The sequence below is a fragment of the Periplaneta americana genome, chromosome 12, assembly GCF_040183065.1.
Source record: "Periplaneta americana isolate PAMFEO1 chromosome 12, P.americana_PAMFEO1_priV1, whole genome shotgun sequence".
NCBI classification, from domain to species: Eukaryota; Metazoa; Arthropoda; class Insecta; order Blattodea; family Blattidae; genus Periplaneta; species Periplaneta americana.
Genome location: NC_091128.1, coordinates 112,027,109 through 112,039,393, shown reverse-complemented (window position 1 = coordinate 112,039,393; position 12,285 = coordinate 112,027,109).

Here is a 12,285-nt window from a genome sequence, read left to right as displayed (position 1 = left end):
GCTATTTGCAAAGACTAGTCAATTCCATGCCCACTCGACTGCAAGATGATCGAGATAAGAGGAAGATAGACTAAATATTGAATTGTGGCTTTTTGTTTTGTTTTTTGAACGCTTAATTGTTTGAATGTTTTAAGGCCGACGCCAGTAAATTTGTTTTGTTTATGCCACGAAAGATATTTTTATTGAGAATAAAATCTATTTTCTTTCCATTTGCAGCCACAATATCTTAACGGTAAAGGCATGGCATAATATATTAATGAACCTGATGTTAATTACTAAAATAATTATAAAAGAGAAAGGAGCCATTATGTCTAGTTTGTCTCTCTCAAAAACAGAACAAAAAAGAACATAAAAAGCACGTGGTTGTAGTCGAACGCAGGACCTCATGAATAAGAGGCCTGAACGCCACCATCATGCTATCGATAACACACAGAATACTTCAATTATAACTGTAGATATCAGGCAACGTGGTCCAACAACATGTAACATCGCCTGTCTCCGAATTGTAGCGAAGATACCCGAAGGGAACTTTGTTTCAGTAGAGCGGCCACTTTTTCTTTTGACAGCTGTACATCCTTCATAGTTGGTTGTCGTAATCGATGATATCTCTGTGTCAACTGTAAGGGTACTTAGCGCGGGTAGAATAAAAAATTGGTTATAGCGAGGTAAGTCGAAGAAATCACAATTGGACTCTCTGCAATTTTCCTTATAACCGAAATAATTCTATAACAAAAAATTCCCATCATTTTAATCCGCTCAAATGGACTCACATTTCCTCCCGCTAATGATCTCCGTACATGATCCCCGTTCGTCAATCTCTCAACGTAATTTTTTAACTGATATATGGGATTGAAATAAACGCATTTCAAATAATTACTTATGACAGTCACTTCCAATTCAATGATCTGTGAAGTCATAGCGAGCTTCTCTCGTTCTCCGTAGCAATCTAGGTAGACTCTCGGAGCAGACCGCAACGCCAGACCCTATCGAAGCAGTGATGTATGACAAACCAGTTTAACTTAGCGTTTACAGTAGGCCTACCTAATAATAATATATTAATGTCTTAGGAACGAGATAGGTACACGCTACTATACTTAAATAATTTCGGTATCTTTCTGATACATTTAATAGTCTATACTCTAAGTTCATGTGGACTTAGTTTTAGGCTAAACTAAAGTCCTGGGCGCTTTGGCCTTTTATTAAAAACCCTTCGTGTCAACCCAAGCTAAATTCAATTATTTAGTAGGTAGACATATTTTACTTATGTAGAAAGTCACCTGATATAACCTAGATATCAGAACTACATGTTTTTAAATAATTTTATATCTTATCTTTTAGTTTGAAGATATAAATGAAAATGCAAGTAATTGCACCAATCCTGAAATTTCTGCAAAGTGCTCCAAAATAACTATTTCTGTTGGAAGTGAAGTTGATTTATCAGCTCAAAATCCTAGGCAAGGAAGATTGAGGAAATTAAAATGACTTAAAAAATGGCATGTACAAAGTATATTCATTGTCATCTGTAGGAAAAAATAGTCGTGATTCTCAGCTTGCGAGCGGAAATAGCGACCAATTAAAAATGTATATGATATGTTTTTAATTAACGTAAAGATTTAGCACACATTGTGAAAATTCAAGTGGATTTATGGCATTGTACTCGTAGCAAGAAAGGCATGTGATACCCAAAGGAACTGAAAACTGTGGCTCTAACGATGTTTTTAAGTCCTAATGTTTATAAGTTTATGCAGTACTACAATTGTCTACAACGTGCTTAAGACAACAAATGACAGAAAAATGGCAGTACTCTCCTACCCCAAATGAATTTATATTTTCTGGTCTAAAGTTGAAAGTGAATAATTTAGATGAGATAGAAATATTGCCTTAATTTCAGATGAATTTCACATCGAATGATGAAATAGTAGGACTAGGTAATACAGGTATTGTACAATGAAACGTGTAATCTGTGTTTGGCATGAACTGGTTGGTCTGTAGATTTTACATATTTGTATTCGCTTTATAAATGAATGGGAATTTTAAAAAATAAGACAAAAGTCACTGCCCGTTTAAGTATGGTATTCGTAGCATGGCGTATATAATTAGTATCATTATTACGCTATTATTATTACTACTACTACCACTACTAATGTATTTTTCTATTATGTATAATAGGCTAAGTCTAATTCTGTACCTAATACTTTTTTCATTTTTGTCTTTCTTCGTATTACTAGTATGTATAGCAGGCCTGATTTCAACACGGCTGCCAGCACGGCTTCATAATAATCAAAGGAACCGATATCTACTTTCCTTTCTGTATATTACTTATTCTCTACATTACACTATTAGACTTATACATTCAACCAGAGCTAGTAGCTCTGACAATCCACGATCCGCCACAGCTACGAGCTCGGCTCTGGCTGGCTATTGCTCCTGGCCTCTTCTCCGAGAGGAAAAGCGTGCTCCGATGTCACAACTCGACCAGTTGGTAATGGCTCACTTATAACATTCGTACTTCAGCATATAAACTTTAATAGCGTTTAATTTCATATGTAGTATGAATATTATAGTAATGTTTATCTAAGTTATATCTATGAATAAATCATGTACTTTTATATCAGATTTTCTCCTAGTGACATACAATAATTCTTCACTGTGCAAAAAATACAAAACATTGAGAATGGTCAATATATTATAAATATCCATGGTATTTTGTATTGTCTTATTCAACGAGTTAGGCCTACTATTTGGTGGAACCGACAGTTATCCATGGGTTTGCCCGACATTAGCGTTACAGTTAGGGAAAAAACTCGAGGGGGGGTGGGGGGAATATACAATCAAGTAATCGGCATAAGCAAAAAGCGAGCCCAAGCAGAAGCGCAGCTCTGAACCAGTAGGCTAACCCGCTACGGTCTGAGATTGCCAATCTGGATGGCGCAAGCGGTAGAGGCACGGCAGGTCTTTATCGCTTGGCCTGAAGGGTTGTGGGTTCGAGTCTCGCTTCGGGCATGGGTGTTGTGTACGTACTAGTTTAAGGAAAATCAGAAAAACAGAAACAAGATAAACAGAAAAGAAAAAAAAAAGGGTCATATGAAAAAAAAAGATAACCCGGGGGGGGGGGAGCAGTGAACACTCACTTCAGATGTAGAATACTTCCATAATAATTCAATAATGGTTTTAAGATCATTCCATATATAAAGAGAATTTTTTACTTTATCATGTTTATACGATTTTTAATCCCATAAAATTGCAGATTTTCACCATAATGGTGAAAAGCCCATTTCAACTGTCTACTTAATTTTTCGACTTACTTAGGCCTATTTCATTTTCGAAATATCAACTAACTTGCTGAAATTCTTGTAGCATTGTCATAAAGCGTTTCTTGTCTGTTACGAGTTTTCTTTTTCGTTTCGGACAGTCATCAACAAATTATTGTTTTGAAGGAAATTACCAAATAATTACAACACCAAAGCTAACTTTAACTTTACGATTCCACCTCCATGATAAGCACGAAATAGGAACATGAACAGAAAACAATAGAAAAATGTTATTACGTCACTACTGCGAATTGTGTCGCATGACGAGTAAAAAATCCGTCGTTCTAAACAGAATATTTAATCTTCTTTTCCTAGGAAAATTCCATAAGTTCTCTCCATTCAAAAGTACTTTGGAGGGACACTGAATCATTATGCTTAATATAGAGTTATACCAAGTATACAACAAAACGGAAACATTCCAGAGTAATTTTGAATAGGATAATGATTCAGACACAACAGACTGGCATTTTCTTCTTCGTAACATTTAAACAAGAATAGGAACTGAAACTGGTTTAGATTAGACCGGTCAGAGAACATCCGTCAAGATCAACATTCGACCGAATTTTCTAACCTCAAGAGGCCATCCCTAACGTTTTGCAGGCTGGACAGAATATCAGGAGCACTTCACCATACACGGACAGTGACATTTTCTCACTATGCATACGAAGTAACAATTATTGTCTAACTAATAACATGTGTTTGCTTGAAAAATACCTACAGTTTATTCGACACTTTAATACATATTTTATATTCTATTTTATTATTTTCAACTTGTAATAATTTTGTAACTATTGCATAAATGAACAAATAGATATTGGTAACAGCGAAGCAAATAAGGATACTGCATAATGTGAAATACCTATGATACGTAAACAAATGCAAACACAGTAAAAAATTGCAGTTAAATACAAAAAAGAGCAAATAATAACATACATTCCATTGTAAGCTTAATAAATTTAAACTCAAACTGTAGGCCTAAAAAGCAATGTTCATATGATCATTCATTCGTTCGTTCAAAATTTCTGCCAAAGGACAGCAAACCCAGCACTCTCCAATCTTCCCTCTCTTTCGCTTACCTTCTTCTCCACACACGATCCATTTATCTTAATATTGACTATCATCCGATATATTCTTCTAAACCGAACTTTTTTTTCGTTCACAATTCCGTGCAATTCATCCTTCAGTAGATCCTATCTAGACAGTTTTTTTCTTAGCAAGTGACCCAGACAATTTCTTTTTCTCTTCCTGATCAGTTTCAGCATTATTCTTTCTTCACCCATTCTTCCTAACACAGTTACGTTTCTTATTTTGATAAAGCTTTTTAATTACTTTAAGCAGATGCATTATTAGACCCGTGTGGCGTGGGTCGTATAAAAATGAACTTAAAAGGTAAACTAAGGTAAAGAAAGAAAAGCTGCATTATTATCTAATTAAGAAAACATTTTAATTGGTTCTTTAACGACGCTGTACCAACTACTCGGTTATTTAGCGTCGATGGGATTGGTGATACAGAGATAGCATTTTGCGAGATGAGGCCGAGGATTCGCCATAGATTATCTGACATTTGCCTTACGATTGGAAAAAGTCTCGGAAAAGACCAATCAGCTAATCAGCCCAAGGGAGAATCGAACTCGCGCGAGCGAAACACTGTAACGGCAGGCATGCGCTTCAGCCGACTGGTTAGTGCCTGGTAACTTTGTCCGTGGAAGGAACGGCGACAAGTATACAACGCGAAGGAAGGAATTACTCACTAGACAAGGTAATACCACAGTGCAGTATATACAGTCACGAAGCTCAATACGTAGTAAATATGCATCCATAGATAGTTGCTAACCACTAGGATCGCTACTATCGCCTCATTACAGACAATGCGAAATAGTACTTGCACAATTTATTGTTCCTAGTACCCTCATAAACTCAAGCTTCGTGACTGTATATAAAATACCAGTGATGTCAAAGCAAGCGCATTTTTCTGACCTTGACGTCGTGCGCGGGCATCAAGCGCTAGGTATGGAAAGAGGAAGAATTATGTATATGAATAAGCCTGTTGGATTAAGAAAACAGTGGTGCACAAACTTCAAACGGAACGTGAAATTTTATGTCGTTATTTTTATATGGCTTCTTTCTGTTTGATATTTTATTTATTATCTGAAAAACAAAAGTACTAACACCAATTTCTTAATATTGTACTTGTGTTTTAAATGTTAATAACATAATAAAGGGTTAAGAAGGAATATTCACATAAATTCCATAGTAGTACAATTATACTATACTAAGTGAATGAAACACATCATTCATAAAGAAAGTCATATTCCAAAGAAACAGATTGAGTATGACATAATAAGTTGGAATTGATATTGATGGTATCTTTAGCATTACAAATGTAATCAATAAACTAATCAAAACAATATTACAGTACAAAGCAAAGTTACCTAGGTACTGTATATGTTTTAAGTGTAACTAATATTACATAACAAAACTCTTATCGCATTATGCTTTTAAGGTGATATTAATTGTGAGCAACTTCCTATCATCAGAATATTAAATTATTTTCTCGAAATCTGCTGAAGCTATAGAGCTGACATTTTTACAACACATGGGTACGCATCTTCTGCTTATGATGTAACAGTAGTTGCTTTGTTAAATCATTTCCTTACAAACAACTTCCATGCGAATATTTTCAAAATTTTCAATACACTATCTTCAGTAATACGTATATACCGTATATTTGATTTACGAAAACATTCTGTAAGGCTACTAAATAAATAGGCCTATATCTGAAAATTTCACTTTTCTATAAGAAAACTTGAGAAAATATTTCTTTTCAATAAAATAAATCAAACTTGTGAAAAATGAGCATTAAAATTAAAATTTACATTCTTATAATGCACTTATACTTCTCAAGCAAATCTAAAAATTGACATGCATATAGTTTTAATAAGTTCTCTTCCTTTTATCTATTGAATCAGTGCTGGCCATCCCTGAATATAGCTCGACCAAGCGGCATATACTATCTCTTTCGTCTGTCTCTTTCCTTTCCGCTGTAAAGCGCTCAGGCTCTCCTGAGCTCTAAAGCACGCGCTTGCTCCTATGGGCACCAATTGACATGCCTGTACTAGACTTTGCTACTACCTGAACAACCTTCCTTCCCCTGTCCCCGCTGAGAAGTCATTAACCCTGTATCATGGCTTAACTTACTGGGATCGGAGATCCTTTTTGAGAAGATAGAGTAGAATATTATTTTTAACAAAAGGTACTTTCAGACTCCCGCTGAATGTAAGACTACCAATCCTTAATTAATTCAAAGGGATAAGCTATTATGTTAAGATGTGACGTGAAATCATACTAAAAATTAACTTTTACGTAATACTATCCCTACGTAATATCATCCGGATTATTTGTCGGCCAAATGCGATGCACAGACATCTTCCTGTGTTCAAAGTTTATGACAGTTTAATTTTTCTTCCCCATTCACCTTGTCTTATCAGTCCATTTCTTCCAATCCTTATTCTCAAATCGATCTTATAACCGCACGTAACAATATGAACTTAGATCGACCTCTCTTATTTCTTCCAGGTGGAACTAATTTAAAAATTTCCTGGGTAATGTCTACTCTAGCATTCGTCTTACGTGTCCATAACATTTAATTATTCACATTTTATAAAATATAATAAAAAATCTTCAAATCCATTTCTTGTCTGGTTCTATCCGATCTGAAATGGTTAGCCAATCGTCTTCAATAATCAAATTCTGTTGAATACATTTGGGTTCCTGGTAGTAATTTGAAGCCAAGTTGAAAAAACTCACGCTGCCGATCTTCTTAAGCTAGGTAAACTTTAAAATTCTATATTTACTAAATATTTTCTCAGAATTCGCAATTGAGTTGCATACAACACACGGAAATGGCTAGCAATTATTTTTTCTTTTGTTTTTTACATTGCGTGTACCATATTCGAAATATTTACTAATTATCTAACTTTCGTGTAAAATTATCGCAGAATTGTGCTCAACTCTTTTTGTTCGCGTATCGCCAAGAAAGTATTAAATGTGAAATAAATAATTACAACAATATCGAGACGGACCTTGGCTATGCGATATTATTATCAACATAAGCACGAAATATACAAATAAGCAGAAAACAATAGAACAATGTGATGACTTCACTACTGCATATTATGTCTCATGAACGAGTAGAAAAACCGTGTATGTCCGAAACAAAATATTTACAAGTAACTTATTTTCCTGATAAAATTCATATCTGTTCACTCACAAATATTTTACGGAGCCACAAGTACTAAACAGTAGAAAAGCATTTTATTGAATTCAGAATTCGAAGATAATATATATTTAATATAGTAAACCCTGTCTGAAATACCACCCCTATTGAGAAACCACTCTTCCTAAAGACCGATTTTTTAAAGAACCGAATTAAACATCCACAAAACCAATGCAAATCACACCCCTTTTAAGAGACCACCTCTCTCCCCGACCACCAACCAGTGATTAAATAGCCATTTTCTTATTTTTACCCCTTTCAAAAAACATACTGTATTTAAAAAATTTACAATTCAGTATTTTATTAAATTACTGCAGCTTAAATAAATTCCAAGAAATTCGTTACAGTACTAGAATTTAAAATAATATTTGACAAAGTTGTTAAGTGGTACCGTATTCACGTTGAATGCCCATTTCTCTCCTTAATCCCTAGGAAAAAGTTACAATGACCGTTTGCAAACGGCTTCAGAGGTATGACAAAAAAGGTTATTTGCACTGATGTTTAATAGTTTCTTGAAAGGTAAGATTTCTCATTCCTTATGCCAGTTTTACTTATCATTTTGTACAGGAAAAATCAAATCGTTACTTGTTAATTACAGTACAATAATTTATTTTTTCTACCTCCTACCTATTAGAAAAATCCGGTGATCAACCCACCGATAACGAGGTTAAGTCAAGAGAGAATTTCAATCTGAAAGAATATCACTAGAAGAAGCCTCATGTATTATTCAGCTATTTCAACAATCGGCACCACTGAAAGACTGTATGAATGGAGAACATATAAATGAACTGTTTTAACATGTTAAAGGATAGTTTTGAAAATTAGGTTGTAGAAATGAAATCTAAAAAAAAAATTAAGCATAGTTCAATTTATGATTTTGTGAAGAGGAGTATGTATGAATCAAAGGAAAATTGTAAAAATGACGTAAAATAATTAATAAAGTTCTTATCTCAAGCTTTTATTGTACTAATATTCCTCATGTTTTATTTGATTAACATAGAAACATTTTAACCAACTATTTGTGTAAAAAAAACTCCCCCTATTGAGAAACCAACCCTCTGAAAGGCCAATTTTTCATGGAACCAGCAGTGGTCGTTTAATACAGGTTTTACTGTATACTGAAAATCATTGTTGCTCGAATAGCGGACATGGGCTCTGATTCACGTAAACCGAATAAAAAAGTAGGGCCATTTATCAAATTTGGTGAATTTTCGAAATACATCGTCACACGTGTCGTGTACAAGCAATTCCATCGCGTTATCTGTTCTGCAGTGGATGATTAAAATTTATATTACGCATTTAGTGAAGGGGATCCTACATTTCCTTATGGAAGAATTATGTTTTATCAGCTCCTCACAGGGTCTCCAGGATTTCCTTCCTGTAAAGGTTTTACGGCAATATTACAGTTATAAAATATTTATAAAAATGTTATATTAGGCCTACCTGTTATTCTGCATGGTTGTGAAACTTGGACTCTCACATTGAGAGAGGAACAGAGATTAAGGATGTTTGAGAATATGGTTCTTAGGAAAATATTTGTAGCTAAGAAGGATGAAGTTACAGGAGAATGGAGAAAAGTAGAGCCCGATCGCAAACTCGTGGCACCAACATGCGCGAGCTTCTTTGTGAAGCTTAGGAGTGGAGAGTTTCTGTGTGTTCGGTCGACTGCTTACTCATAGAGCATACTGTTCAAACACCCCCCCCCTCACCCTAGCAAGACTCTTGGGCGAGTCCATGTAAGTGGATGCCAATTCGTCTGTCGCGCAGGTGTCACGAGTTTGCAATCGAGCTCTACGAAACGCAGAACAGCACGCATTGTATTCTTCATCTGACATCACTAGGAACATTAAATCCAGACGTTTGAGATGATCAGGGCATATAGCACGTATGGGCGAATCCAGAAATACATATAGAGTGTTAGTTGGAAGGCCGGAGGAAAAAAGATCTTTGGGGAGGCCGATATGTAGATGGGAGGATAATATTAAAATGGATTTGAGGGAGGTGGGATGTGATGATGGAGACTGGATTAATCTTGCACAGGATAGGGACCGATGGCGAGCTTATGTGAGGGCGGCAATGAACCTCCGGTTTCCTTAAAAGCCATTTGTTGTTATAGAGGTTTTAGGGAGTAGTAATATAGAATATTCTGAGTAAAAATGTTCATATAAACATATATCCAATTTTCAATGGGTGTGCAGATACAGCTCTTTGAATGTTATGCATAACAAGCCTTACAAGTGACAAGGAAAGACACATTATAGTCTACCTATGTGTTTCATTAATACTATCTTTAATGTTGTTACAGAGTAATAATTATGTTTACATTAATATCTAATACATAGGCCTTTTAATGAAATGTTTGTCATTATTGTTATTAAGTTAATCGAGCAAACAAACCCATTTGTATTTAATGTACAGCATTGGAACTAATGTATAAATGCACTTCATTTATATGGGATATCAAATGATAAAAATAAAAGTTACAGTGATTAGGCCTATTAATTTTAACCTTCGATGATAAAACAAATGATTAACTACAAGTTTAAAGGTTTGGAAACCCTTTCACTGTACGTAAGTTATGCACTAGCTGTGATAGGAGTGGACGTCGGGGGGTTTGTTTCGATTGAATGCAAGTACTGCTTCTAGAGTCTGGTCAAGGAGCGATGTCGCTTACGATACGGAACGAACTATACTTATGGGGGGTTGGGACAAGAGTGGGGGGCTCGATGAAAATACGCGCGGCCAGACGTCCTCCTGTTTGGCTACGTCTATACTCCGTTGACATTCAAGTCAATTTCTCTGCGATCTACCCATTGCCCAATTTCCACGAACTAGACGGCGGTAATTCTTATCTTACCATACATTATACGTAACGTACATTTTCTAAGTTCTATTAGAGTTCACTGACAAAAAATACGTTGAAATTTCTGACTTTGTGCGTTAAACTTCAGTACATGTATTGTATGTATAGTACAAGCAAGAGTCCAGCCATATGAGAAAGAGAGAAAGAAAGAAAGAAAGAAAGAAAGAAAGAAAGAAAGAAAGAAAGAAAGAAAGAAAGAAAGAAAGAAAGAAAGAAAGAGAGAAGTTTACCTTCCTCTCCTTTTCTATCTTCTTCAATTCTTCATTATTTCTTTTTTCCTCTTTTCGTATTTCTTACTTTTCCCGCCCTTCGCCTTTTCTTTGCTTGCTTATTGTTTCACACTTTTAATTTACAGTAGCACCAACTAACCGGAACGCCAATAAATTCAGATCGATTTTAAGGAAATTTACAACTAGTTTATTCAGTAACAGAAAATACTTCTTTCTCCAAAAGATTGCGCAATATGAAATAATTATTTTCGCGTCACAGCCGGATGAGTTGGATTGTTAATTCCAAACTTTCGACTGCTAGCTCCGCCATTTTCTTCAGGGGCTGAAGTGCCGCGGGAGAGTGAGTGAGTGAGTGAGTGAGTGAGTGAGTGAGTGAGTGAGTGAGTGAGTGAGTGAGTGAGTGAGTGGGAAGAGAGGCGTAAAAGATACACGAAAACACGTCCTTGCAAGATAGTTCAGGGACTTAGAAAAGCTGGATATGTGAGCTCTAAGCCCGTTGGTCACTTATCTTCTCACTCCGAGTTTCACTGCTCCACTTAAGGGTGTAGAAAATTTTGAAGAATAAATGCCAAAAAAATGGAGCAATATAATAGCTACCACATAAATAAGTGCCGTGGGACCATGTCTAGGCAAGTACATAAGCTATCAGGTGGCCTTCCCGCTAAGGACAGTACCACAATACTTTCATCGTGCTTGATGTTCTGCCCTTGCGACATAGGTTTGGCTCTATCGGCCCTTTTGAGGACCACACAGATGTACCTGCGAATCTCTTCTGCAGCGTCGGTAGGGAGTTTGTAGATGGCTTCTTCCACTCCGTTTATGATTTCCTTTACTGGAAAATGGCAATAAACATAAACATGTCAGCTCGTGATGAGAAACAAAAGTATTCCTCGTAGTTTGTTCCGAGATAAGTAAATGGCAGTGATACTGGGTTGTAGACGACTTGGAAAGACAGCAAACAGAGCCCCACATTCGCCAAAAGTCATCCGAACACAAAAATCATACTCTAACAAAATCGCTTTTAACTATCACAGCGATTTCTCCAGAGCTGTCACAGTTTGGAGCTGTGACGGCGAGTAGCTGTCACACATCACCTCTGTACTGTAGAAACGAAACATCAAAGTCTGTGGGTTCCTTAACACGGTATGTCTAAATATAGTTTTCTAACAGACGACAAAACTTCTTGGTCTCAACAAGATATACCCAGTATTTCATTTAAAACTGCAAAGTCTACTAAAAAACTATTAAAAATAAAGCCCCAACAGAGCCATGATGTTCCAATACTGAAGAAGATATCAAAATCTTAAATTAAATTAGTATATAAATCGCACTTAGAGCCTAACTTTATTTCTGAACCAATTTCATGACAAAGTGTTAGTTGACAAAGCGTCTCCTAACTCTTCCATGCCGAGATTGGAAATACGAGTAACGAACATTCCATCGATATAACAAAGAAAAATAATGAAACTTTGTATATTATGTCATTTATATGGACTCTGAAAAGCAAAGCAACTCATTCGTTCTACTTTCAGTTTAACATATGTCGTTCTTGTTCACAGGAGTTTTTTGCCCATGCAAGTATATAAGTCGTCGTCACATTGTGTA